This window comes from Gossypium arboreum, chromosome 6 (genome assembly GCF_025698485.1).
Source record: "Gossypium arboreum isolate Shixiya-1 chromosome 6, ASM2569848v2, whole genome shotgun sequence".
Taxonomy (NCBI): domain Eukaryota; kingdom Viridiplantae; phylum Streptophyta; class Magnoliopsida; order Malvales; family Malvaceae; genus Gossypium; species Gossypium arboreum.
The window spans coordinates 120210589-120238346 of NC_069075.1; the positions used below are offsets into that span (position 1 = coordinate 120210589).

A 27758-nucleotide genomic window follows, 5' to 3' on the forward strand; every position below is an offset into this window, starting at 1 on the left:
GAAATTTTCACACAATCATGCAATCATATCATATTCATCAAAATAATTATAAAATAATTATTTCTATCTCGGATTTGTGATCACGAAACCATTATTCCGATTAAACCCTAATTCAGGATATTACAACCAAATACCAAATTTTAAAAACTTTACCTCTTTCTCAGAAATTACGAAAAACCCAAAAATCTGGATGTTACAGGATACCTAAACAACAAAATTAAATCACAAAAATTTTACAGATATAAATTCACACAAAATAAAAACAAAAAATAATTTTTAAATATTTTTTAACTCAGATTCGTGGTTCCGAAACCGCCATTCTGATTAGGGTCTAAATCGGGCTGTTACAATAACTATACTATTGTTCGATAGGTGCGCTTACCTTAATCAAATTTTGAGTTAGTTTAGAGACCATCAAGTTTTTGGAGCTGTTTCTAGGGACTAAGATATTAGGAACACTTAATTTTTATTACTTTAGCCATTTTTATTTTTATTGCAATTTAATTTTGTTTTTATTACTAATTTTTCTTTTATTTTTTTTGGCAGGTTTTTATAGTTTATGACTAGAGGAAACATGTCAGGACCTCTACTTTTTGACAACGAAATTAAAAGCACAGCTCGGAGAAATCGTAGAGAGATAAGGAAAAGTCTATGGTATATAGAGGAAGAGCACGAGGACGATACCAATAACACCGAGGAGATGGCCGAAAATCAAAATAATTCGCTGCCTCCTATGGTTGCCGCAAATCCAGTGAATCAGAATCTTGCTCCTCATACTATGTACGACTATGCTAAGCCCAATTTAATAGGAGTTGAATCGAGTATAGTTAGACCTACTATTGCTGCAAATAATTTTGAAATGAAACTTAACAGGATTCAAATGATACAACAATTTTTTCAGTTTAATGGTTTGCAGGACGAGGATCCAAACTCATTTAGCAAATTTTTTGGAATTCTGTGACACCTTTAAGATCAATGGCGTTTCTGACGATGCCATTTGCCTTTGGTTATTTCCCTTTTCATTATGGAATAAGGCTAAATAGTGGTTGAACTCGTTACCACAAGGGTCAATCACTACTTGGGAACAAATGACCAAAACATTTTTGCTTAAATATTTTTCGCCTGCTAAAACGGCAAAGGTTAGGAATGATATTTCTTCTTTTGTGCAGATGGATTTAGAAACACTTGATGATGCATGGGAGAGATACAAGGATTTTTTGAGAAGGTGCCCTCACCATGGGTTACCTCTTTGGCTACAGGTTCAAACTTTCCACAACGGTTTGAATCCCTCAACTAGACAAATGGTTGATGCAGTTGCTGTTGGAACCATCAATAATAAGACACCTGAAGAGGTTTATGAGTTCATAGAAGAGATGTCACTAAACAATTATCATTGGCAAGTCATGAGGACAAAGCTGACAAAAGCAACCGACATTTTTAACATCGACTCGGTTACTATGCTTTCAAATTAGGTAGAACTTTTGAATAGAAAGATTGATGGTTTATTTGGTTCTACGTAGGTACATCCAGTAATGCAGTGCGATGCAAGTGGAGTTGGAACGAGAAATTCAGAATAACATGGAGAATGAGCAAATAAATTATATGGGTAATAATCCTCAACCTCAAAATAATCCTTACAGTAACTCTTACAACGCAGGGTGGAGGAACCACCCAAATTTCTCATGGGGAGACCAAGGGAATCAGAGACCACCACTGATCGTGTGATTTCGTGATAGGTTTTAAATATTTATGATTAATTGTTCTTGAAACTAACTATTATCGCGATGTAGGAAAGTGTACCTATCGAACAGTAGTATAGTTTTAGCAAGACCAGATTGTCGAACCAAAAGGAACTAAAAGTACTAGTAATGACTGTCTTCTTATTATCTAGCCTAAAAATAAAGAGGTTTTTTGTTTTAACTAACTAATTATCTAAACTAAGAATTCACAGAGAATGGCTCAAAAATCTCACAAAAATTATGGCTTTTTGATGTTTAAAACGTGTGAATTTCAACTCAAAGTAATACCTAAACTTTGGGGAAACAACCTAAGATTTTAAATTCTTAAAAATCAACTTATCATGCTTGATTCTCTAATGTCTAAAGGTTTAAACAATAAATGCACAAATGCCTATGTTTTAATTCAAGATATATCAATTAAAATCATAAATCAATCAAAATTTATCCTAAATATGATATGAGAGCTTTTCTAGAGGACAGAGTAGTTATTCAGGGATTTTTCTGATAATGAAATAAATACCCCCCCACACTTAAGATGCACATTGCCCTCAATGTACAAAGATAGATATTAAAATATAAAAATAAGATAAGGGGAGAAGTGAAACTTCCTATATGATGAATTCTTCGAACTGGAGTTTTGGAGAGTAATCGGTTCGAGAGTGAAGGAGGATACTCCGACGATTGTAGAGGTTCATTAATCCATAAGTCCTACGCTAAAAGAATATTATATCTAGTGGTAGCTATGGTCGTGGTCGATCAGGACATGGCTGTCGTGGAGAACCTTTCTCGGTGGAGTTTTAGTTCCTATGTGATGATGAGCATAAGAGCTCTATATAACTGTGATAAAATCAAGAAATTTTTATGGGATATTTGGAAGAATAATTACTCATAAAGAAATAACTGAAATTGATAATTAAAAATAAAATTCTAAAATCTAATAAAAATAAAAAGTAGTTTTAATAAAAATTAAAAACATAAAATAATAAATAAATATTTTTAAACATTTTCATCGCTGGATGGTTCACGAGGTGGGACTGGCGATGAGATGTGGAGGTGCTGACAAATCTGCTGTAGATTAGCATCAATGTTGTCAAATTGTTGAAAACACTGTTGCTCGAATCGAGTGAGGCACTCAGAGATGTCAGCATATGAAGTCACCGCATGAATTGGACGAGAGGGTGGTGGTGGCTGAGTCGGTGGGTCCTCGTGCTATGGAGGGACATCATCAGGAATGTCCTCGTGGGCCTCCTCTTTGGTAGATTGGGTGAGACGATATTGGGGAGGGTAGGTTTCTTGGCGCCTCTCGATCATCCTCATGCTAAGCATGCTCGAGATGCCTTGTGGAGACATCTGGCCGATGAGGGTAAGGGATGATTCTTGGGTCGCAGTGCTGAGGAGCCCAAAGTGTCGAGCCAACAGAGTCACGTAGGGGCCAATGGAGATGACCCTCTTCCTATGCTGCTCCGTCTGGTGATGAATCGCGAGGGCAATGAAATAGGCAAGGTCGATGACGTGCCTGTGCAACATGCACCATAAGAAGTAGGAGTCGTGAGTGTTGACGATGCTAGTGCTCTTTCGCCTCCCTGTAATCGTGTGAGCCAAAATGGCATGTAGGTACCTCAGAGATGGAGGGAGAGCCGATGCCTTGGTGCGGCTAGGATTGTAGGTGGCCCCACTTGGTACTAGTGCGTCTCAGCACCGTGAAGGAGAACGATGGATGTGGCGGTTGAGAGCATGTAAGTCATTTTCCTCCTTGAATTTCTCCGTATATAAACCCAGTGCAGCACCGAACTCTGGGACGCTTAGCTGGCAGACTAACCCGCCTAGGCGAAACTGGACCGTGTCGGGATCTTCGTAGTTCGTCATTACAGTTTGAAGATGGAACATTGAGCATAGTTCCATTGTGAGCTCGAGGTATGTTGGTTCGATGATCCCAAAGAATAGCTCCTAAGGGTCGGTGGTTAAGAGGGCCCGAATCGCATCAGCTAGCTGAACTTATTCTACGGCAGCCCAGTCGATGCAGCGGCCCGCAATTAAAGGTCGGGCCCGAAGTATTTGGAAAAGTTCTTATTAGGGCCTTCGGGTGAACTAAAGGAGAGGGTGACGAATTTCCATGGTTGGACCCGCGAAAGATGACGTTCCCTGCCTCTTTTTCGAAGCAGGGACTCGTGAAGATAACATTAGAAGCCTGCAATATAAAGAATAATAATAATAGTTAAACGAATTTGAAAAAGTAAAAAGTCATGAATTTGAACTAACTATTTCAGCCAAAACTACTAATACGAAGCAAACTCAACCAAAGTAACCATGAGAATGAGAATAGTAATGTAATGGGTATGAGGTTTTCCTAATCTCGATTTAACACGGAATGTATGATAACTAACCTAAGAATGCAAATTAAATGATAGGCATTGGCATGGTAATAGCATGAGAATAAGCATAGTAATGTCATGGGTATGAGGTTTCCCTAATAACTCGATTTAACATGAAATGTATGATAACTAACCTAAGAATGCATATTAAATGATAGAATAATGAGCAAAATGAAAAATAGTTCAAAAGATATGAAGATTTTGTTGATAATAAGCATTAGAAATAAGTAAAATAGAAGTGAAAGGAGTAAACAAACGCTAGGGGAGAGAGATTGAGCGTCAAAAATGGAGTGGGAAGCGACGCACGGGCATGGTAGGAAGGGCGTGTGGACTTGCAGCTGCTAGGGTTAGGGTTTTCGAATGGGGAAAAAAGTGAATAGTGCAAGGTATTTATAGATTTTTGGGCACACGGCCAGGTAACACGCCCGTGTTCCCCAATTTCAGCCCGTGTGATTCACGAATTTTGAATTTGGGTGCGTCTGACATTTAGTACACGTTCGTGTTCATTGGGCGTGTGGGTGTACATGGCACGGCCGTGTCTAGCGTTGTTCGCTTCTCCCACGCCCGTGTATAAAAACTCACGCCCGTGTTACTTTGGCAGGTTCAACCACGGGTGGTAGACACGGACGTGCTGTTTTAACAGGTTCGACCACGGTTCTTACACATGGGCGTGTCTCAAGCCCGTGTTGTTTTGGCAGGTTCAACCACGGCCATGTCGCACAGCCGTGGCATTTTATCATAGCCCGTGTTTGGGAAAAATTGTTGCCCTATTTTCATACGGCCATAAGCATGCCCATGCTCTTGGCCGTGTCCTTATGGAAAACCTGTATTCAAGTGCTCCGTTAGTAAGTTAGATGTTGAAGACTAAATTTTAAAGAAGTTAATACATTTAGTGCTCGGGTTGCCTCCCAAGAAGCACTTATTTATAGTCTAAGCTCGACTTACCTCTCTGTTGAATGATCATGGTGGTTTGAGGAGTTTATACTCGTCATTCCTGCTATTAATCTCATCAAAATAAGGTTTTAAACGAGTGTTGTTTACCTTAAAAGTGCCGAACTTGGGGTGACTTACCTCAACTGTACCGAATGGAAAAATACTAAGTGCCGTACCAGGGATTTCTTCATTCGGTGTAGTAGTGACAATGTGAGGATCGGCGGCATCTAATAAGACTTTATCTCCAACCTTAAGTTGATTTGGAAAGGTATTGAGCTCGTTCTATCGTAGATTCAGTTTGTCGGGTGTTCTCGGTTTATGCGTCCGCCATTCATCTAGCTCCTCGATTTGTAGCCTTTGATCGTCATGAATGGGTCCTCTACTATTGCTTAAGAATGGTTCATGTACTTCCTTCAGACTCATTTCCTGCAAAGAAGGTTGCACCATATTGTCAGTTTAGTAGAATGGTTTAGACGATCACCTTCAATTTCTATTGTGTTGCCAGAATTGTGAGCTTGAAGGGTGACTGTTTCGTCTCCCACATGGAGTGTAAGTTCACCTGTGCCAACATCAATAATTGCTTTAGTAGTTGCTAAAAAGGGCCTTCCTAGAATTAAAGGAGTGTTGCTATCCTCCTCTATGTCTAGAACAATGAAATCAACGGGAAATATAAATTTATCGATTTTAACTAGCACATCTTCAATAATACCCCTAGGGAATCTTATAGTTTTATTTGCTAATTAAATGCTCATCCTAGTCTGTTTGGGTTTCCCGAGACCTAGCTGCTTAAACATTTTGTAAGGCATGACGTTGATACTAGCCCCTAAATTAGCTAATGCATTATTAACATCTAAACTACCAATTAAGCAAGGAATCGTAAAACTCCCTGGATCTTTTAGTTTGTTCGGTAGCTTATTTTGCAGAATAGCTGAGCACACTGTGTTTAGCTCCACATACGACGCGTCGTCCAACTTTCGCTTATTTGCTAAAAGCTCCTTTAAAAATTTCATTGCGTTTGGCATCTGCGATAGCGTTTCAATAAACGGTAAGTTAATGCGTAATTTTTTTAAGAGTTTAAAGAATTTACCAAATTGTTTATCTGAGCGGTCTTTCCTTGTCGCGTTGGGGTATGGCACACGAGGTTTATATTCTACATGAATCGTTTTTCTTTTATTGTGATCTACCTCACCTTGACCTTTGCTTACCACAGTTTCTTGCCTCGGTTCTGGCTCAGGCTCAACAACCCCTTCTTCATCTTAAACATTAATCGCGTTGAGCTGTTCCGTTGGGTTAGGTTCGGTATTACTTGGAAAACTACCTTGTGGTCATTCAGAGATTAATTTGGAAAGCTGGCCTATCTGAGTTTCGAGCCCTTGGATCGATGCTTGTTGATTTTTAAGTACTGTCTTGGTATTCTAAAAAATGAGTTTCTGACACAGGTACAAACTTTGAGAGCATCTCTTCAAGGTTCGGCTTCTTTTCCTATTGGTAGGGTGGTTGTTGGTAGCCTGTAGGTGGTTGTGGTCTTTGATTTCCTTGACCACCCCACAAGAAATTGGGGTGGTTCCTCCAACCTGCATTGTAAGTGTTACTGTATTGATTGTTTTGAGGTCGAGGATTATTACCCATGTAATTTAATTACTCGTTATACATATTGTGACCATAAGGTTGGTATTCCGAATGGCTTGTTCCACCTCCACTTGCTTCGCACTAAATTACTCGGTGAACCTGTAAAGAACTAAAAAAACCATCAATTTTCTTACTCAAGAGTTCTACCTGATTAGAGAGCATGGTGACTGAATCGATGTTATAAATGCCGGCTGTTTTCGTTGGCTTTGTCCTCATGACTTGCCACTGATAGTTATTTAGTGACATCTCCTTTATAAACTCATAGGCATTTTCAAGTGTTTTATTATTGATGGTTCTGCCAGCAGCTGCATCAACCATTTGTCGAGTCGAAGGATTCAGGCCATTATGGAACGTTTCAACTTGTAACCAAAGCAGTAACCCATGGTGAGGGAACCTTCTCAAAAGGTCCTTGTATCTCTCCCATGCATCGTAGAGTGTTTCTAAATCCATCTACACAAAAGAAGAGATATCATTACGTAATTTAGCCGTTTTAGCCGGCGAAAAATATTTTAGTAAAAATTTTTCGGTCATTTATTCCCAAGTAGTAATTGACCATTGTAGTAACGAGTTCAACCACTGTTTAGCTTTGTTCCTTAATGAAAAATAGAATAACCAAAGATGAATGGCATCATCAGAAACACCATTAATTTTAAATGTATCGTATAGTTCTAAGAAGTTGGCTAAATAAGTGTTGGAATCCTTATCCTGCAAACCATCAAACTGAACAAGTTGCTGTATCATTTGAATAGTGTTAGATTTCAGTTCAAAAGTATTTGCAGCTACAACAGGTCAAACTATGCTCGATCCAGTTCCTGTTAAAGAAGGTTTAGCATAATCATACGTATTGCGTGGAGCAAGATTTTGATTAACCACAATTGTAGGAGGTAGCTGATTGTCTTGGTTTTCAGCCATCTCTTCGGCTAGGGGTTGAGTATCGTCCTCTTGCTCGTTCTCTGTGTATCTTAAGCTTTACCTTATTTCTCTTTGGTTTCTGCGAACTGTGCGATAGATTTCTTCGTCCAAAAGTAGTGCTCGTGACGGGTTTTTTCTAGTCATAAACTATAAAAACCTGCCAAAAGAAGGACAAAGTAAATTAATAGGTAATAATAATAAAAAAAATTAAATTAACTTGCAAGAAAAATAAAAGGCTAAAGTAATAAAAATTGAGCATTCCTAATATCTCAGTTCCCCAGCAACGGCGCTAAAAACTTGATCGTGTTATTTCGTGATAGGTTTTAAATATTTATAATTAATCGTTCTTGAAACTAACTATTATCGCGATGTAGGCAAGTGTACCTATCGAACAATAGTATAGTTTTAGCAAGACCAGATTGTTGAACCCAAAGGAACTAAAAGTACTAGTAATGACTGTCTTCTTATTATCTAGCCAAAAAATAAAGAGGTTTTTGTTTTAACTCACTAATTATCTAAACTAAGAATTCACATAGAATGGAATTGGGGAATTGCTTTTGCGAAAATCGATTGAATTAAGACAATACCTAAGGAAAAATCCACCTAGACTTTACTTGTTATTTTGGCTTTGAATTGGACGATTTATTCATTTAACTTGTTCCGCAGAGATCCCTAAGTTATGTTATTATCCCTATTCAAGACTAATAACGTCTAATCCTTAGATTGAATAATTGAGACCTTTCTCTAATTAACACCCTAGGGTTGCATTAACTCGATCTATGAATCCCCTTATTAGGTTTCACCCTAATTCGGAAAAATCTTGTCACCCTATGTCAAGGTGCGCAATCAACTCCGCTTAATTATGACAAATTAGACAGGGTCTATTCCTCCTCTGAATAAGAGCTTATCTTGAATCAGTATCCTGGGATATCAAAACAAGAATTAAGAACACATAATTAAGAACAAGTTAAATATTTACCATACAATTCAGAGAATAATAACAAGAGTCGTCTTAGGTTTCATTCCCCTTAGGTATTTAGGGGTTTTAGTTCATAACTAAATAAGAAAACATCTCAGAATAATAAAGAATACAAAACATAACGAAAACCCAAAACTCCTGAAGGGGAAATTGAGGAGAGATCTTTAGTCTTGACAGTGAATCCGGCTTCTGAGATGGATCAATCAGCTTTCTTAGAGTAATTCCTTACTCCCTATTCTATGTCTCCCTTTTCTTCCTCCTCTAGGGTGTATTTATAGGCTTTGGAATGCATAAGAGCCCTCAAAATTAGCCTTTTCCAAATTGGACTCAACTTGGGCTCGGCAGAGACACGCTCGCGTGACACGCCCATGTGAATCGTGCTTCAAAACTGCCAAAGGTTTGCCTATGTGAAGAGGTCCAGCCCGTGTTGATTTTGTACTTTGGCCTATTTTCTCAGTTTCTGGCCCGTTTCTCGTTCCTTTTGCTCTCCTATGCTCTCCTAAGTATAAAACATGAAATTAAAGCATTAGGAGCATCAAATTCACCAATTCTAATAGGAAATCATCTATAAAATACGTTAAGCATGGGGTAAAAATATGTATAAATTACGGTTTGTCAACCACCCTCTTCAGGCTTCCAATAACAACCTTACCAATAAGATAAAAACCCGAACCTTGAAGAGATAATGATGAAGTTTATTTCAGTGGCAGAAACCCATTTTCAGAACACTGAAACTGCACTTAAAAATCAACAAGCATCGATTCAAGGGCTCGAGAATCAAATAGGACAGCTGGCTAAGATGATTTCAGAAAGACCACCAGGGAATCTGCCTAGTAACACCGAACCCAACCCAAAAGAGCATGTGAAAGCGGTTACCCTAAGAAGTGGGAAAGTGTTAACTGAATCTGAAAGGAAGCTACCAGAAGAAGCCGATAGGAAAGAGGATGAGGAGGTAAAACCCGAAAATAGTGAAAAACTGGTGCTGAGGGAATATAAACCACCAATCCCGTATCCAACAAAGTTGAAGCAAGACTGCATGGACGCACAATTCAGTAAATTTCTTGAACTTTTTAAATAGTTGCATATTAACTTACCTTTTGTTGAAGCTATCTCGCAGATGCCTACATATGCAAAATTCTTGAATGAGCTTCTAACAAATAAAAGGAAGTTTGAAGAGTTGTCTACAGTAGAACTCAACGAAGAGTGCTCGACCAAACTCCAAAATAAACTACCAACCAAACTAAAAGATCCAGAAAGTTTTACTATTCCCTGCTTAATTGGTAGTTTAAATGTTGAAAATGCACTAGCTAATTTAGGCACTAACATTAATTTGGTGCCTTACAAAATGTTCAAGCAACTTGGCCTTAGGGAACCAAAACCTACTAGGATGAGTATTCAACTAGCTGATAGATCTAGTAAATATCCTAGGGGAATTATTGAAGATTACTCGTAAAAGTCGATAAATTCATATTCCCTATTGATTTTTTTGTGCTTAACATGGATGAGTATATTGAGTTGCCTTTAATTTTAGGTCACCCATTTTTAGCCACTGCTAGGGCTGTTATTGATGTGGGTGACAGTAAACTTGTGCTTAGGGTAGGTGAAAAAGAGATTATTTTTAAAATTTATGATGCCATAAGATTTTCTAGAGAACAAGATAACTCCTGTTATTTTATTGATTCTATTGATCATGCTACTCAAGATTCTTTACAGGAAATCATTCATAAGGACACGTTGGAACTGTGCCTTGCCCAAGGAGAGGAGATAAATGATGATGATTATGCGTTAGTAAGGCAAAAGCCGAGTTAAATTCTAATGAGTCTTCACTGAGACAGAAGAGCTATGAGGGTATTGAGGTAAACAAGGAATTAAAATTAAAACTCTCTGTTGAAGAACCTCCTAAATTGGAATTGAAGCAATTACCAATTCACTTAGAATATGCGTTTCTTGGAAATAACTTCATATTACCAGTAATTATTGCTTCAGATTTACAGCCAACTGAAAAGGATGAGTTACTTCAAGTGTTGAAGGAGCATAAAAGAGCTATAGCCTGGAAGATTTCTAACATAAGAGGGATCAGTCCTTCTTTCTACACATTTAATATTTTAATGGAAGATGAATATAAACCTTGCATGCAAACTCAAAGACGACTGAATCCTAACATGAAAGAAGTCATAAAAGCTGAGCTAATTAAACTTCTAGATGCAGGAATTATTTATCCTATTTCTGACAGTTCATGGGTGAGTCCTCTGTAGGTTGTCCCTAAGAAAGGAGGCATGATTGTTGCGGCTAAAAAGAAGAATGAATTGATCCCAATAAGAACAGTAACGGGATAAAACGTTTGCATTGACTATAGGAAATTGAACGATGCCACAAGAAAGGATCACTTTCCCTTACCATTCATTGATCAAATGTTGGAAAGATTATCTGGGCATATGTATTATTGCTTCTAGATGGACTCTCTGGTTACTTCTAAATCCTAATAGCTCCTGAGGACCAAGAGAAAACTACATTTACATGTCCATACCGTACGTTTGCTTATCGACGAATGCCTTTTGGATTATGTAACGCCCCTGTTACTTTTCAGTGATGCATGTTGACCATTTTTGATGAACTCGTAAAAGACATTATGGAGGTATTTATGGATGACTTCTCGGTATTCAGTAACTCCTTCCATCTTTGCCTTAAAAATTTAAAACGAGTTCTAATAAGATGTGAGGAAACGAACCTTGTACTGAATTGGGAAAAATGTCACTTCATGGTTTGTGAAGGGATTGTGTTAGGCCACAAAATTTCTAGCAAGGGGATCAAGGTTGACAAAGCAAAAGATGAAACTATTGAGAAATTGCTTCCCTCTAGTTCAGTTAAGGCTATTCGAAGTTTTTTAGGTCATGATAGATTTTATAGAAGATTTATCAAGGATTTTTCTAAAATAGCTAAGCCTTTAATGAATTTACTAGAAAAAGATGTGCCTTTCAATTTCAATCAGGAATGTTTAGAAGCATTTAATACTATTAAGGATGAATTAATTAATGCTCCGATTGTAGTTGCGCTTGATTGGAATTAGTGCGAGTGATTTTGCAGTAGGTACGATTCTTGGACAGCGAAGAAACAAGCATTTTCAACCAATCTATTATGCTAGTAAGACATTGACAGTCGCACAAGAAAACTATACAACGACTGAGAAAGAATTATTAGCTGTGGTTTTTGCATTCGATAAATTTAGACCATATTTAATATTATCTAAAGTTGTTGTATACACTGACCATTCAGCTCTTCGATACCTCCTTACTAAAACAGATGCAAAGCCTCGACTAATAAGATGGATATTATTGTTTCAGGAATTCAATTTAGAAATTCAAGATAAGAAGGGAGCGAAAAATATTGCAGCAGATCATCTATCCAGATTAGAAAACCCAAATCTTAAGGAGCTTGATGAACATGAGATAAATGACTCGTTCCCTAAAGAACAACTCTTTGCTATATCTGACTCTGGAACCCTGGTTTGTAGACATTGCAAATTATTTAGCCGCTAATGTTACACCAAAAGGGCTAACACATCAACAAAAGAAGCGGTTCTTTACTGATGTTAAAAACTACTTTTGGGAGGATCCTTTTCTTTTTCGTATATGTGTAGATCAAGTCATCAGAAGATGAGTTACAAAGTCAGAAGCAATTAAAATCTTGGAACATTGCCACTTAGGACCGACTGGAGGACATTACAGTGGGACTAGGACCGTACATAAAGTGCTCGAATCAGGTTTTTATTGGCCCACACTATTCAAAGACACCAATAGGTATGTTAATTCTTGTCATAAATGCCAACGAACAGGTAATATCTCCAAACATAACGAAATGCCTCAAACGTATATACTTTCATGTGAAATATTTGATGTATGGGGTATTGATTTTATGGGTCCATTCCCTAGCTCATTTGGAAATAAATACATCTTAGTAGCCGTTGATTATATGTCCAAATGGGTGGAAGCCCAATCTTTACCTACTAATGATGCTAGAGTGGAGGTGAGGTTCCTCCAGAATGTAACAACCCATTTTTGGGTCAGATCGGAACAGTAGTTTTGGGACCACAAGTCCAAAGTCAAAATATTTATTTTATTATTTTAATAAGGTTTACAGTATGATAGAATGTTCGTGTGAAAATTTTGTAAAGAAATTTTACCGTTTGAATGGTTAATTCAGTAAAAAAGACTAAATCACGTAAAGCATAAAAGTTGAATTCTATAAGTTAAAGGTATTAAATGGCTATGGAATTAAATAAAGAAGGTGCTTATGTGGTAAATAGCCCATTTATGAGATAGTGGAGGTTAGTGGAGTGGCATTTGGTGTATTTATTAATATTTTTAAAGGGTTAAAGGTAAATAGGTAATTAAAGTTAATAATAAATAAAATATAAGCCAAAATCATGTTATATTTCTTCATCTTCCACCGAATATAGAGAAAAGAAACAACCATGGTTTTCTTTTAGGGTTCGGCATCTTCATGGCTCAATTTATTGAGATAATCGAGAATTGGATCTAGAATAGGGGAAAAACAAAGAACCGGACTAATCAATCCGTTCTGTCGTTTTAACAATCGAGGTATATGTAATAAGCATTGTTAAATTTATGCTTTTAATGCTTTGATATTATATAAATTGTATATACATGACTATTGTTATGTTTAACGACATATCGGCTAAAAAGAAATGACATTTAATGCGCAGTTCAAAATAGCTTCGGCTAAATGTGGCACTTGGTGTACGATTGGAGATAGGTTTGGCTATATATGTATATGGCACTTAGTGTGCAACATATTAAGAATGGAACTTGGTGTGCAAGACATTGAGTATGGCACTTATTGTGCGAGACATTGAAGATGCAACGGCATTACGTGTATGTATGAAATGGTAAGGATTCGTACAGGTATGTACATGAGTTATAATGCATCTTTGTAACGAAGTAAATAAGTAAGTCATGTCTATGAGAATGATTTCTTGATGACCTTGTGATTATGGGTTCATGCTTATGTTGTATAAATATGTATTTATACCATGATGGTTGAAATGATTGGTGAAGGTGTGATCAGCTTAGTTATCATCATTTTTGTACTAAAACTGTTTTGGATAGTAACTGTAGTCCAACTTTGCAAATTCACCAAAAATTGTGGAAATCGAGTTAGAGGATGACTAAAATATAAAATTAGAGCTTATAGAGTCTATGTTTACATAGAAGAAACAGTGTAAGCAAAAGAATTTCAGATTATGAGATATTTGAATTTTTTGTGAGTTAGGGTCAAAATGATCTCGGAATCCCCTATTCTGATTTTGGAAAATCATTAAAAATTGTACAAAAATAATTAGGGGTTATGGTTTATATTATTAGAATCTATAATGAGTCTATTTTCTAAAGAAACAAATGAAAACATCATTCATATTCTGTATGAGGATATAATTATTTTTTAGTGAAGAGGGTCAGAACTGTCAGATAGCGAAAAAGGGTAACTTTGAAGAATAAACTGTACTTATTGGCTAAACCAAAAATTTTGAAAATCTTATGGTAAGAATATAAGTGAGTATAGTTTCAGGAAAAATTAACAAATATTAATTTGGATCTCCATATCTCTAGAAATAAATAATTTAGCAACTATGACTCGAGTAGATAGCTTGACTGGAATTTGAACAAATAGTGGAATAATATGCAATTATAATTGTGATACCTTGAGAACATGTTGTAAGAATTTGGAAAAAGCATATTAATAAATTGCTTATTATTTTCATATGAACTTACTAAGCTTTATAGCTTACCCCCTCCCTTTTCATCTCTTATAGGTTTATATAGCTAGCGCAGGGTGGAGATCGCCGGATATTCAATCACACTATCAAGCTATCATTTGTGGTATAAGTATTCAAATACTTAAGTCTATGGAATGTATAGGGGCCCTATCTTTGTAATTTTGTCAATGCTAATGTGGCCAAATGTGTTGGCCTATAATGGTTATAGTCCAATTTGTATATAGCCATGAATGATGGCTTATGCTGATCATTTGATTATTCATGTGTATTTTCCAATGTTTTATGGTGTGATCATGTTGTTTGACATGGATGAATGTGTGCATATGACTTAAGTACTTGATGATTGATTTTGGCATAATTGGCATATGGATAGATTATAGCATAAGTGTGAAATGTGAAAATGTATTAATGATAATCTCGGTATAAAAGTTGTTATGATTGGTCGTGTTATTTCGTGATAGGTTTTAAATATTTATAGTTACTCGTTCTTGAACTAACTATTATCGCGATGTAGGCAAGTGTACCTATCGAACAGTAGTATAGTTTTAGCAAGACCGGATTGTCGAACCCAAAGGAACTAAAAGTACTAGTAATGACTGCCTTTTTATTATCTAGCCTAAGAATAAAGATGTTTTGCTTTAATTAACTAATTATCTAAACTAAGAACGCATAGAGAAAAGAATTGGGGAATTGCTTTTGGGAAAAATCGATTGACTTAAGACAATACCTAAGGAAAAATCCACCTAGACTTTACTTGTTATTCTGGCTCCGAATCGGACGATTTATTCATTCAACTTGTTACGTAGAGATCCCGAACTTATGTTATTATCCCTCTTCAAGACTAATAACGTCTAATCCCTAGATTGAATAACTGAGACTTTTCTCTAATTAACACTCTAGGGTTGCATTAACTCGATCTATGGATCCCCTTATTAGGTTTCACCCTAATCCGACAAAATCTTGTCACCCTATGTCTAGGCGTGCAATCAACTCTGCTTAATTATGACAAATGTACTCTTAGACAGGGTCTATTCCTCCTCTGAATAACAGCATGTCTTGAATCAGTATCTTGGGATATCAAAACAAGAATTAAAAACACATAATTAAGAACAAGTTAAATATTTATCATATGATTCAAAAAATAATAACAAGATTTGTCTTAGGTTTCATTCCCCTTAGGTATTTAGGGGTTTTAGTTCATAACTAAATAAGAAAACATCTCAGAAGAATAAAGAATACAAAACATAAAGAAAACCCAAAACTCCTGAAGGGAAATTGAGAAGAGATCTTCAGTCTTGATGATGAATCCGGCTGTTGAGATGGATCAATCGACTTTCTTGGAGTAATTCCTTACTCCCTATTCTCCGTCTCCATTTTCTTCCTCCTCTAGGGTGTATTTATAGGCTTTGAAATGCCTAGAAGCCCTCAAAATTAGCCTTTTCCGAATTGGACTCAACTTGGGCTCAGCAGGGACACGCCCGTGGCACACGCTCATGTTTGATTACTTCAGGCCGTGCTTGAGCCTGCCAAATTGACACGGCAGTGTGGACTTCCCGTGTGAGGAGGTCCAGGCCATGTTGATTTCGTACCTTGGCCCATTTTCTCTGTTTTTGGCCAGTTTCTCGTTCCTTTCACTTTGCTATGCTCTCCTAAGTATAAAGCATGAAATTAAAGCATTAGGAGCATTGAATTCACCAATTCTAATGGGAAATTAAAGAATGTATAATTTACGGTTTATCAAATACCCCCACACTTAAGCATTTGCTTGTCCTCAAGCACAATTCTCAACTCATAATCAAAATAAATTCTTCTCAACTTATAATTTATATCGATAATATCTCAGAATAATCCATAGGTAATCATACATTGAGAGTTCAACTAAAAGAACATAAAAGTTTCAAACATTCCAAGTTGAGTATTTAGTCATGCAAACATAGGTGTCTCTCCGCATCTAAGTAATTACCTTTGATTCAGAATATCACAGATTTTCACATCCTTACTAAAGATTCACTCAAATCACTCGAGGTGTTTAAGGACAATAATTGAAGCACTCAAAAGTCATTAATGAAAAGTCATTACCATAGGCTTGCATGAAAATCAAATCTCCACCACTATAATTTAAGATGATACATCAATCAAAAGGTCTTTGGAGGGTTGTAATGAGGCTTGGTTAGGGGGTGTGGTCACAAGCTAAAAGAAAGGGTTAGAATCGACATTGAATTGAAAATTTACCTAACTAGAAAAAGAGCTAATCTTCACTTACATACAACAGAGCTTCTTCTCAGAATATGAAATTACAGATATGTATACATAGTTTTTTTTTAAGAACAAGTTAAAATAATATAGACTAACTATTAAGAACAAAACATAGCTAAGCAATCCATTCAACTCAAACCTCGACAAAAATAGGGATTAATTTAGGGAATTTCAACAATAATGGGTTAAAGGTTAATATTGAGGTTAATACAAGGAATGGCTTGTTAGGCTTAAATGGGTTTACTAAAGGTTCATCGTGGAGGTAGGCTTTTCATGGCATGAGTGGGTTAATCCTAAGTGCCTTAATCATTTTGATATATCAAATCAAATGGTGTGGTCTCGACATGCATAATCAAGCAAGTACTAGAATAACAGTTCAGCACAAACGCACTCAAAGCAATAATAAAAGTAAGCATGAAAGGATTAATAGATGCTCAAAAGGCTCAAAAATCTCACAAAAATTATGGCTTTTTGATTAGACTCGTGAATTCCCATTCAAACTAATACCTAGACTTGGGGAAACAACCTATAATTTTAAATTCTTAAAAATAAACTTATCATGCTTGATTCTCTAATGTCTTAAAGTTTAAACAATAAATGCATAAATCCCTATGTTTTAATTCAAGATATATCAATCAAAATCATAAATCAATTAAAATTTTTCCTAAATATGATATGAGAGCTTTTCAAGAGAACAAGGTAATCATTTAGGAATTTTTATGATAATGACATGAATGGCCCCCCACACTTAAGATGCACATTTCCCTCAATGTACAATTATGTATATTAAAGTATAAGAATAAGAGAGGGGAAGAAGTGAAAATTCCTGTATTAAGAATGGATGATATTCTTGGATTGGTGGGATCGAGTATTGGAAATGAACCTGGATGTCAAGCATGATTCTGAATGATAAAAAGAGAGTAAAGGGAATAATCTGATAGTAATCAAAAAGATAAGCCGTGTTTAAAAGGAAAACAAATGAATCTTAAAAACTTAATGGAAGGAAAATAAAAGGATTATTCTAATTCTTCAAATGGCACGGCCGATGCACACTCCCGCGTGGGTCATGGCTCGGCCGTGTTTGTCACAAATTAAGATGTTGTCACACGGCCTTCTGGCATGCCTTTGTGTATAGGTCGTGTGGCTATGTGATCATGTGACACGACTGTGTGTGATGTAGTTCGCTTCTCCCATGGTCGTGTAGCTCCACACACGTCTGTGGTATTGCGATAGTGTTGACCAAGGGTGCTAGACACGGGCGTGTCATACGCCCATGTTTATTTGGCAGATTCAACCACGGCCATGTCACACGGCTGTGGCATTTTATCACAGCCCGTGATTGGAGAAATCTTCTACCCTATTTCTGCACGGCCATATCGCACGACCGTGTTTCCATACACGGCCTTAAGCACGATCGTGTGCTAGGCCGTGTGGAGTTGGGAACCTGTGCTTCAAGTACTCTGTTAGTGACCTAAATCTTTAAAACTTGAAATTTAAATAAGTTAAAACCGTTAGAATTCGGGTTGCCTCCCGAGAAGTACTTGTTTATAGTCTAAGCTCGACTATTACCTTGTTGGTTTATTCAGGGCGGTTTGTGGAGTCGTAGCTCCTCTCTATCGACTTTAAAATTCTCACCATTATAAAGTTTGAGACGGTGTCGATTTACTTTGAAAGTACCGTATGATGGGTGACTTACCTATATTGTGCCATATGGAAGAACAGATTGAATTACGAAGGGTCCTGACCATCGTGATTTTAGTTTCCCGGGAAACAATTTGAGTCTTGAGTTGTATAGTAAGACGAGATATCCAACTTCAAATTGTTTTCATTGCTTAAAAAAAACGTCATAGCCCCGCTTTGTTGCTTCCTTATATAGGCGTTAATTTTCGTATGCAATGGCTCACCATTTATCAAGCTCGTTCATCTGAATCAACCTATTTTTTCCTGCAAGTTCGGGATCAAGATTTAGAAATCTAATAGCCCAAATAGCCTTATGCTCTAGTTCGACTGGTAAATGACAACTTTTTCCATAAAAAAGTCCGTAAGGTGATGTCCCTATGGGAGTCTTAAAAGCGGTTTTGTAAGCCCATAAGGCATCGTCTACTTTCATTGCCCAATCTTTTTGATTCTACTATTTTTTCAAGGATCCGTTTGATTTCTCTGTAACACCCCAAACCCAGCCCAGACGTTATGGCCGGATTCGACGTGTCGCATTGAAGTTTTTAAGAAAACCCATGCCTCTTTCAATGTCCTTCTTAATTTTTTAAAAGATAACCTTTGCTAAGTTAATAAAGTGAATGGAAGCATGCACCGGTAGGTATCCAAAGCAGAGGAGGTGAGCCATGAAGGTCGCTAAGTACCAAGCTCTTGATTGGATCCAATCCTAGACATGCCCACAACCATTGCCACACTTGGTTAAATCGAGTTGTAATTTATTTAAGTTGAAATCTTTGATAAATTGGATAATCGTGGCGTGGTGTTATTTTGAAAACAATTATCATTTTGAAAACACGTCCTAAGTCTAGCCCATTTATTAACAAAGCAGATTAAAGTTATTAAAATAAAATAATCCCGAAAAATAATTAAAATGGCCTTATTACAACCCAAAACCAAACAATAATATTAATAAGATAAAACTTATAAAGAAATAAATCGGGTACTTATTGCAATTAAAAGAAACAGAAACAGTAGTGTGGCCATCTCCGAGTCCCTCGCAGCTCCAAACCATCTAAGCTTAGGCATCACCTCCACAGTTAGAAATGGGGTGAGTTTATGAAAACTCAGTGTGTAATCCCAATAACAAACAAACAGTGAAAACACAGTATTAGTACAATCTGGGCCAAAGCCCTATTTAGTCTTGATATATATTGGGCCGAAGCCTTTCATTTAACGGTTACTGGGCCGAAGCCTTTTCATAAATCATATCACTAGGCCGAAGCCTTTTCATAAATCATATCATTGGGCCGAAGCCTTTACTGTAAACGGTATGGCCCTTAGGCCCATTTCAATATCACATGTAATGTCAATGGATGTATGCAAGCCCATTTGGGGAGACTACTCAACCCACCATCCGCTACTCTCCACCCGTACCAACCAACACACCATGTGGGGAATAACTCAATCCACCCAACCAACACACCATGGCGGCAAGATAGTTGCTTTATCATATATCCGAGGCCTAGCCTCTTTAATAATCGGGCAAAGCCTTCTTGAAACCGGGTATAAGCCCTTTTCGTAAACCGGGTATAAGCCCTTTTGATGGCGGGGCATAAGCCCTTTTGATGGCGGGGCATAAGCCCTTTTACACTTCCTCCATCCATATAAAACCCAACCCAATGCAACATGTCATGTATGCGAATGTCATGCCCATATTTGAATTAAACAATCATAGTCAAGTCATTCATATCACCAACATATATTCACAATCAAATCCACAACCACACAAATTAAGTCACCACTTGCCCACAAGGGCAAAACAGTCATTTTCACATTATAAGGGTATTTTCGTAATTTTACCAAATATCAGGGTTTTCCATGTTCATTACAATTATCAATATTTCCGAGTGTTTAAACAATGATCTTTAACGCACTTTATCCAATTCAGGCTTTTGGGCCTAAAACCCCTAATGGGCCCTACGAATGCTGATTTAGCCTACTTAACCCAAATTTTACAACAATACTAACCGTGTTAACATGCAACTTTTCCAAATTCCATTTTCTATCAATTCTACCCAAATGGGTCCGAAAGCCCATTGGGCCCAATTTAAGCCCATTGAGGCCCAACTTACCATCTGCACAAAATTGAGTTCTTACCTGTTCCATCGATCCAAACACCGATCTTATCGTATCTATCGCAGTTTAAGCAAAGGCAAAATCACAAGTTCTCGAAATACCGGTATTTTAGCATTTCGGCTTCTCAGCAAATATTAATCTAACCTATTACGAGGGTTAGTACACACCTGTTACGGGTTGAAGTTGAAACGTTTCCATAATCAATCACTTACGATAACCACCACCTGTCACTCAAACTTAACTATTCCAATATCAATATATGTAAATCCTAAGCACATCAGTCATACGGAACATAAGGGCGTATTCATCATTTTACCATACAAGGGTATTACGGTCACTTTACCCTACAGGGGCTTTACGGTCTTTTTACCTATTAGGGGTATTTTAGTCATTTCATCCTACAAGGTTGTTTTGGTAAATCTACAAATTAAGTGTATTTCTGTAATTTTGTAAATCAAGGGTATTTTGGTAATTTTACAAATTGAGGGTATTTCGGTAATTTCACAAACCAGTGGTATTTTGGTAATTTTACAAACTAGGGGTGTTTTGGTAATTCTACCCTATAGGGGTATTTCAGTAATTTCACAGTCCAAGGTAAAACGGTAATTTTGTAAATTAAGGGTAAAATAGTAATTCTGTAAAGCGAGGGTAAAACAGTAATTCTATAAATTAAGGGTACTTTGGTAATTTTTACAAGTCCAGGGTATTTCAGTAATTTTACAAATCAGGGGATATTTTAGTAATTTTACAAATCAGGGGTATTTTAGTAATTTTGTAAATCGAGGGTAAAACGGTAATTCTATAAATCGAGGGTACTTTGGTAATCTTACAATTTGAGGGCATTTCAGTAATTTGGTAAACTAAAGTATTCTAAATAGGGATAACAATACGAATGGGCCCAAAGCCTATTCTCGGCCCAAATGGGCCCACACGCTCGTGTGGCCCTTTTAGCTCAAATCTAGCCACAGATATGAGATTCACCTAGCCTAGTCTAATATTTACTACACAATCAAACAACTTATCCAATTGGGCCCGTAGGCCCATTTGGCCCACATGGCCCCTTTCGGCCCATCGCGGCCCGAAGTAGCCATCCTACAGCTAGAGTAGTGAGAAATATACACCTGATAGGAGACTAGAGTTAATCCACGCTCCGAGCACTCATAGCCGACGCCCAACCCAAACGAGCACGCCATACAGCGAAAGGGATCAGCCAAAAAAGGTACCTTTACTCTCCTCATGGTTCTCTCTATTTAAAGCCAGCTTCGCATTCCTTCTTATGTTAGCTTCCTGGTGTGGGATCCCTCCATCATTAGAGTTTAAATTCAACACCAACTCATGCTGCCGCCTGTTAGTAAAATAAATGCTCCTTGCTTGCCATGGGATTCGAATTCATGCCTCCCCTCAGATGCTCCACATGCTTCTTGCCACTAAGCCACAAGGCTTTTTGTGTCATATTTTATCCCCAATTAATTATAAGGTCTAAAGGCCAAAGTCCATGTTCCCTTAAAAAACCAAAATAAATTTCAAGAGCCAAGGCTTGAACCCAGGCTCCCATACAACCTTAATGACGCCACAACCACTAGACTACATGCTTCCTTGTGTCATTTATTTACCACAATAATTTAAAAAGCCCTCATCCAAGCATCCAAGTTTTTTTTTTCACTTAATACCAAAATTTTTTCCAAAGCCCAAGTTTAAACCCAAGATTTCTCCAACACTTCTCAAAGCCATTAACCACTAAAGCAAACATTTAATTGTTTGATTTCATTGCACAATTAAATACCTATATACAACCTCCTTACGGATCCCCACTTAAGGCCCAATACTTCTAGGCCCAAATTCGGGGTGTTATAATTCTACCCCCTTAAAGAAATTTCGTCCTCGAAATTTTCCACTCTCAGACTACACCACCACACTTCCATCAAGCACTCGATACTAATAATACTAACATACACCCAAAACATTTGTCCATCGGAGCGGATAGATTTCACATGCAACCAATTTCTACATTTCCAAAACACACACCAAATAAATACTAAATCTAAATTCAAGCGTTACAGTTTACTCTTAACTAGAGAGTTTCAGTATAGTGCTACTATCTATAGTGGTTTCTCAATATAGCATTTCAATCTATAACAGTAAACAGAGTTAGAGAACTTACAGATTTGGTGCCGGAGACTCGGTGTGCCACACCTCTAGTAACATCTTTTCAGAAACAAGTCAAGTTTCGTTGAGAGATTTCAAAATAAAATTTTAGAAAAACCCTTTTCAAACTCCAATTTCGGAAAAAGAAAAACAATAATTTTCTGCTACCCATACCACAGCCGAGTTTTGCAACTTGGCTCTGATACCACTAAATGTAACACCCCAAACCCGACCCAGACATTATGGCCGGACCTGACGTGTCACATTGAAGGTTTTAAGAAAACCCATGCCTCTTTCAACGTCCTTCTTAGTGTTTTAAAAGATAGCCTTTGCTAAGTTAATAAAGTGAATGGAAGTTGTCCACCAGGTAGGTATCTGAAACAGAGGAGGTGAGCCATGAAAGCTACTTAAGTACCAAGCACTTGATTGGATCCAATCCTAGACATGCCCACAACCATTGCCACACTTGGTTAAATCGAGTTGTAATTTATTTAAGTTGAAATTTTTGATAAATCGGATAATCGTGGCGTGGTGTTATTTTGAAAACAATTATCATTTTGAAAACACGTCCTAAGTCTAGCCCATTTATTAACAAACAGATTAAAGTTATTAAAAATAAAATAATCCCAGAAAAATAATTAAAATGACCTTATTACAACCCAAAACCAAACAATAATATTAATAAGATAAAACTTATAAAGAAATAAATCGGGTACTTATTGCAATTAAAAGAAACAGAAATAGTAGTGTGGCCATCCCCGAGTCCCTCGCAGCTCCAAACCATCTAAGCTTAGGGATTACCTGCACAGTTAGAAACGGGGTGAGTTTACGAAAACTTAATGTGTAATCCCAATAACAAACAAACAAGTGAAAACACAAGATCGGTACAATCGGGCCAAAGCCCTATTTAGTCTTGACATATCTGGGTGAAGCCTTTCGTTTAATCTATTCATCGGGTGAAGCCTTTTCATAAATCATATCACCGGGTCAAGCCTTTATCAGAAACAGTATGGCCCTTAGGCCCATTTCAATATCACATGTAATGTCAATGGATGTATGCAAGCCCATTTCAATATCACATGAAATACCAATGAATGTATGCAAGCCCATTTGGGAGACTACTCAACCCACCATCCGCTACTCTCCACCAGTATGAACCAACACACCATGTGGGAATAACTCAACCCACCCAACCAACACACCACTTGGCAAGATAGGTGCTTTATCATATATCCGAGGCCTAGCCTCTTTAATAATCGGGCAAAGCCCTTTTCAATAAACCGGGCAAAGCCCTTTTCAATAAACTGGGGCATAAGCCTTTTTGTAAATCAGGGCATAAGCCCTTTTCAATGAACTGGGGCATAAGCCCTTTTCGGTAAACTGGGGTATAAGCCCTTTTGCACTTCCTCCATCCATATAAAAACCCAACCCAATGCAACATGTCATGTATTCAGAATGTCATGCCCATATTTGAATTAAATAATCACAGTCAAGTCATTCATATCACCAACATATATTCACAATCAAATCTGTCAACCACTTGCCCACAAGGGCAAAACAGTCATTTTTCACATTATAAGGGTATTTTTGTAATTTTACCAAATATCAGGGTTTTCCATGTTCATTACAATTATCAATATTTTCGAGTGTTTAAACAATGATCTTTAACCCACTTTATCAAATTAAGGCTTTTGGGCCTAAAACCCCTAATGGGCCCTACGAATGCTGATTTAGCCTACTTAACCCAAATTTTACAACAATACTAACCGTGTTAACGTGCAACTTTTCCAAATTCCATTTTCTATCAATTCTACCCAAATGGGTCCGAAAGCCCATTGGGCCCAATTTCAGCCCATTGAGGCCCAACTTACCATCGTGCACAAAATTGAGTTCTTACCTGTTCCATCGATCCAAACACCGAGCTTATCCTATCTATTGCACTTTACGCAAAGGCAAAATCACAAGTTCCCTAAATACTGGTATTTTAGCATTTCGGCTTCTCAGCAAATATTAATCTAAGCTATTACGAGGGTTAGGACACACCTGTTACGGGTTGAAGTTGAAACATTTCCATAATCAATCACTTACGATAACCACCACCTGTCACTCAAACTTAACTATTCCAATATCAATATATGTAAATCCTAAGCACATCAGTCATACGGAACATAAGGGCGTATTCATCATTTTACCATACAAGGGTATTACAGTCACTTTACCCTATAGGGGCTTTACGGTCTTTTTACCTATTAGGGGTATTTTAGTCATTTCATCCTACAAGGGTGTTTTGGTAAATCTACAAATCAAGGGTATTTATGTAATTTTGTAAATCAGGGGTATTTTGGTAATTTTACAAATTGAGGGTATTTCGGCAATTTCACAAACCAGTGGTATTTTGGTAATTTTACAAACTAGGGGTGTTTTGGTAATTCTACCCTATAGGGGTATTTTAGTAATTTCACAATCGAGGGTAAAATGGTAATTTTGTAAGTCAAGGGTAAAACATTAATTCTGTAAATCGAGGGTAAAATAGTAATTCTATAAATTGAGGGTACTTTGGTAATTTTTACAAGTCCAGGGTATTTTAGTAATTTTACAAATCAAGGGGTATTTTAGTAATTTTACAAATCAGGGGTATTTTAGTAATTTTGTAAATCGAGGGTACTTTGGTAATTTTACAATTTGAGGGCATTTCAGTAATTTGGTGAACTAAAGTATTTTAAACAGGGATAACAATACGAATAGGCCTAAAGCCTATTTTCGGCCCAAATGGGCCCACACGCTCGTGTGGCCCTTTTAGCCCAAATCTAGCCACAGATATGAGACTCACCTAGCCTAGTCTAATATTTACTATACAATCAAACAATTTATCCAATTGGGCCCGTAGGCCCATTTGGCCCACATGGCCCCTTTCGGCCCATCGCGGCCCGAAGTAGCCATCCTACAGCTAGAGTAGTGAGAAATACACACCTGATAGGAGACTAGAGTTAATCCACGCTCCGAGGACTCTTAGCCGACGTCCAACCCAAATGAGCACGCCATACAGCGAAAGGGATCAGCCAAGAAAGGTACCTCTACTCTCCTCATGGTTCTCTCTATTTAAAGCCGACCAGATCCCTCTTATGTTAGCTTCGATGTGGGATCCTCCATCATCGAGTTTAAATTCAACACCAACTCTTGCCGCCCCCTGTTAGCAAAATAAATGCTCCTTGCTTGCCATGGGATTCGAACCCATGCCTCCCCTCAGATGCTCCACATGCTTCTTGCCACTAAGCCACAAGGCTTTTTGTGTCATATTTTATCCCCAATTAATTATAAGGTCTAAAGGCCAAAGTCCGTGTTCCTTAAAAACCAAAATAAATTGCCAGTGCCAAGGCTTAAACCTGTGCTCCCATACAACCTTAATGACGCCACAACCACTAGACTACATGCTTCCTTGTGTCATTTATTTACCACAATAATTTAAAAAGCCCTCATCCAAGCATCCAAGTTTTTTTTTCACTTAATACCAAAATTTTTGCTAAAGCCTAAGTTTAAACCCAAGATTTCTCCAACACTTCTCAAAGCCATTAACCACTAACGCAAACATTTAATTGTTTCATTTCATTGCACAATTAAATACCTATATACAACCTCCTTACGGACCCCCACTCAAGGACCAATACTTCTAAGCCCAAATTCGGGGTGTTACATTCTCAGTTTGCTACTTCAACTTGTCCATTAGTTTGAGGATGGTGTAGGGTGGCTATTCTATGATGAAATCCGCATTTCTTAAGGGTTTTTTCAAATTGGGTATTACAAAAATGAGTGCCCCTGTCACTGATAATTGCTCTAGGTGTTCCGAATCTCGAGAAGAGTTTTTTAAGGAAACGTACTACCACTTTAGCATCATTAGTAGGTAGAGCTTGGGCTTCTACCCATTTGGACATGTAGTCAATTGCTACTAAGATGTATTTATTCCCAAATGAACTGGGGAATGGGCCCATGAAATGGATACCCCAAACGTCAAATAGTTCACATGAAAGCATATAGTTTTGAGGCATTTCATCATGTTTAGATATGTTACCTATTCGTTGGCATTTGTCACATGAAGTAACATACCTGATAGCGTCTTTGAATAATGAAGGCCAATAAAAACCTGATTCAAGTATTTTGTGTGTGGTCTTAGTTCCACTATAGTGTCCTCCGGTTGGCCCTGAGTGGCAATGTTCCAATATTTTTTATGTTTCTGATCCTGTAACGCATCTTCTGATGACTTGATCTGCACATCTGCGAAACAGAAATGGGTCATCCCAAAAGTAGTTTTTCACATCATTAAAGAATCGCTTCTTTTGCTGATGTGTTAACCCTTTTGGGATAATGTTAATAGCTAAAAAATTCACGATGTCTGCAAACCAAGGTACCTCAAAGTTACATATAGGGAAAAATTATTCTTCAGGGAACGAATCATTTATTTCAACGTCATCTAGTTCCCTAGCATTGGATTTCTCGAGCCTGGACAGATGATTAGCCTCGAGATTTTCAGCTCCTTTCTTATCCTGAATCTCCAAGTCGAATTCCTGCAATAGGAGAATCCATCGAATGAGTCGAGGTTTTGCATCAGTTTTAGTTAAAAGGTAGCGAAGGGCGGAATGGTTAGTGTAAACAATAACTTTAGACGATATGAGATATGATCGAAATTTATCAAATGCAAAAACCACTGCTAGCAACTCTTTTTCCGTAGTAGTGTAGTTTTCTTGTGTAGCCGTTAAGGTTTTGCTGGCATAATAGTTAGGTTGAAAATGCTTGTCTCTTCGCTATCCTAATACTGCACCTATTGCAAAGTCACTCACATCACATATTAGTTCAAATGGCAAGTTCCAATCAGGTGCAATTATGATTGGAGCATTAATTAATTTATCCTTTAAAGTATTAAATGCTTCTAAACATTCTTGGTCAAAGTTAAAAGGTATATCTTTTTCTAGCAATTTAGTTAAAGGCTTAGCTATTTTAGAAAAATCCTTAATAAATCTTCTATAAAAACCAGCATGTCCTAAAAAGCTTCTAATAGCCTTAACCGAACTAGGAGGTGGTAATTTTTCGATTGTTTCTATTTTAGATTTATCCACCTCAATCCCTTTACTAGAAATTTTATGCCCTAACACAATACATTCTTGAACCATGAAGTGACATTTCTCCCAGTTAAGCACAATATTTGTTTCCTCACATCT

General features: G+C 37.3%; 2 non-coding genes across 2 annotated transcripts; one reads left to right on the forward strand and one right to left on the reverse strand.

The window, feature by feature from the left end:
• Positions 1-1136: 1136 nt before the first annotated feature.
• LOC128294915 (small nucleolar RNA R71) lies at positions 1137-1243 on the reverse strand. Its single transcript, XR_008285222.1, has one exon. It is a non-coding gene; the product is annotated as a small nucleolar RNA R71 (small nucleolar RNA).
• Positions 1244-7049: 5806 nt separating this feature from the next.
• Positions 7050-7156, forward strand: LOC128294401 (small nucleolar RNA R71). The gene has a single exon (XR_008284713.1). It is a non-coding gene; the product is annotated as a small nucleolar RNA R71 (small nucleolar RNA).
• Positions 7157-27758: the final 20602 nt, after the last annotated feature.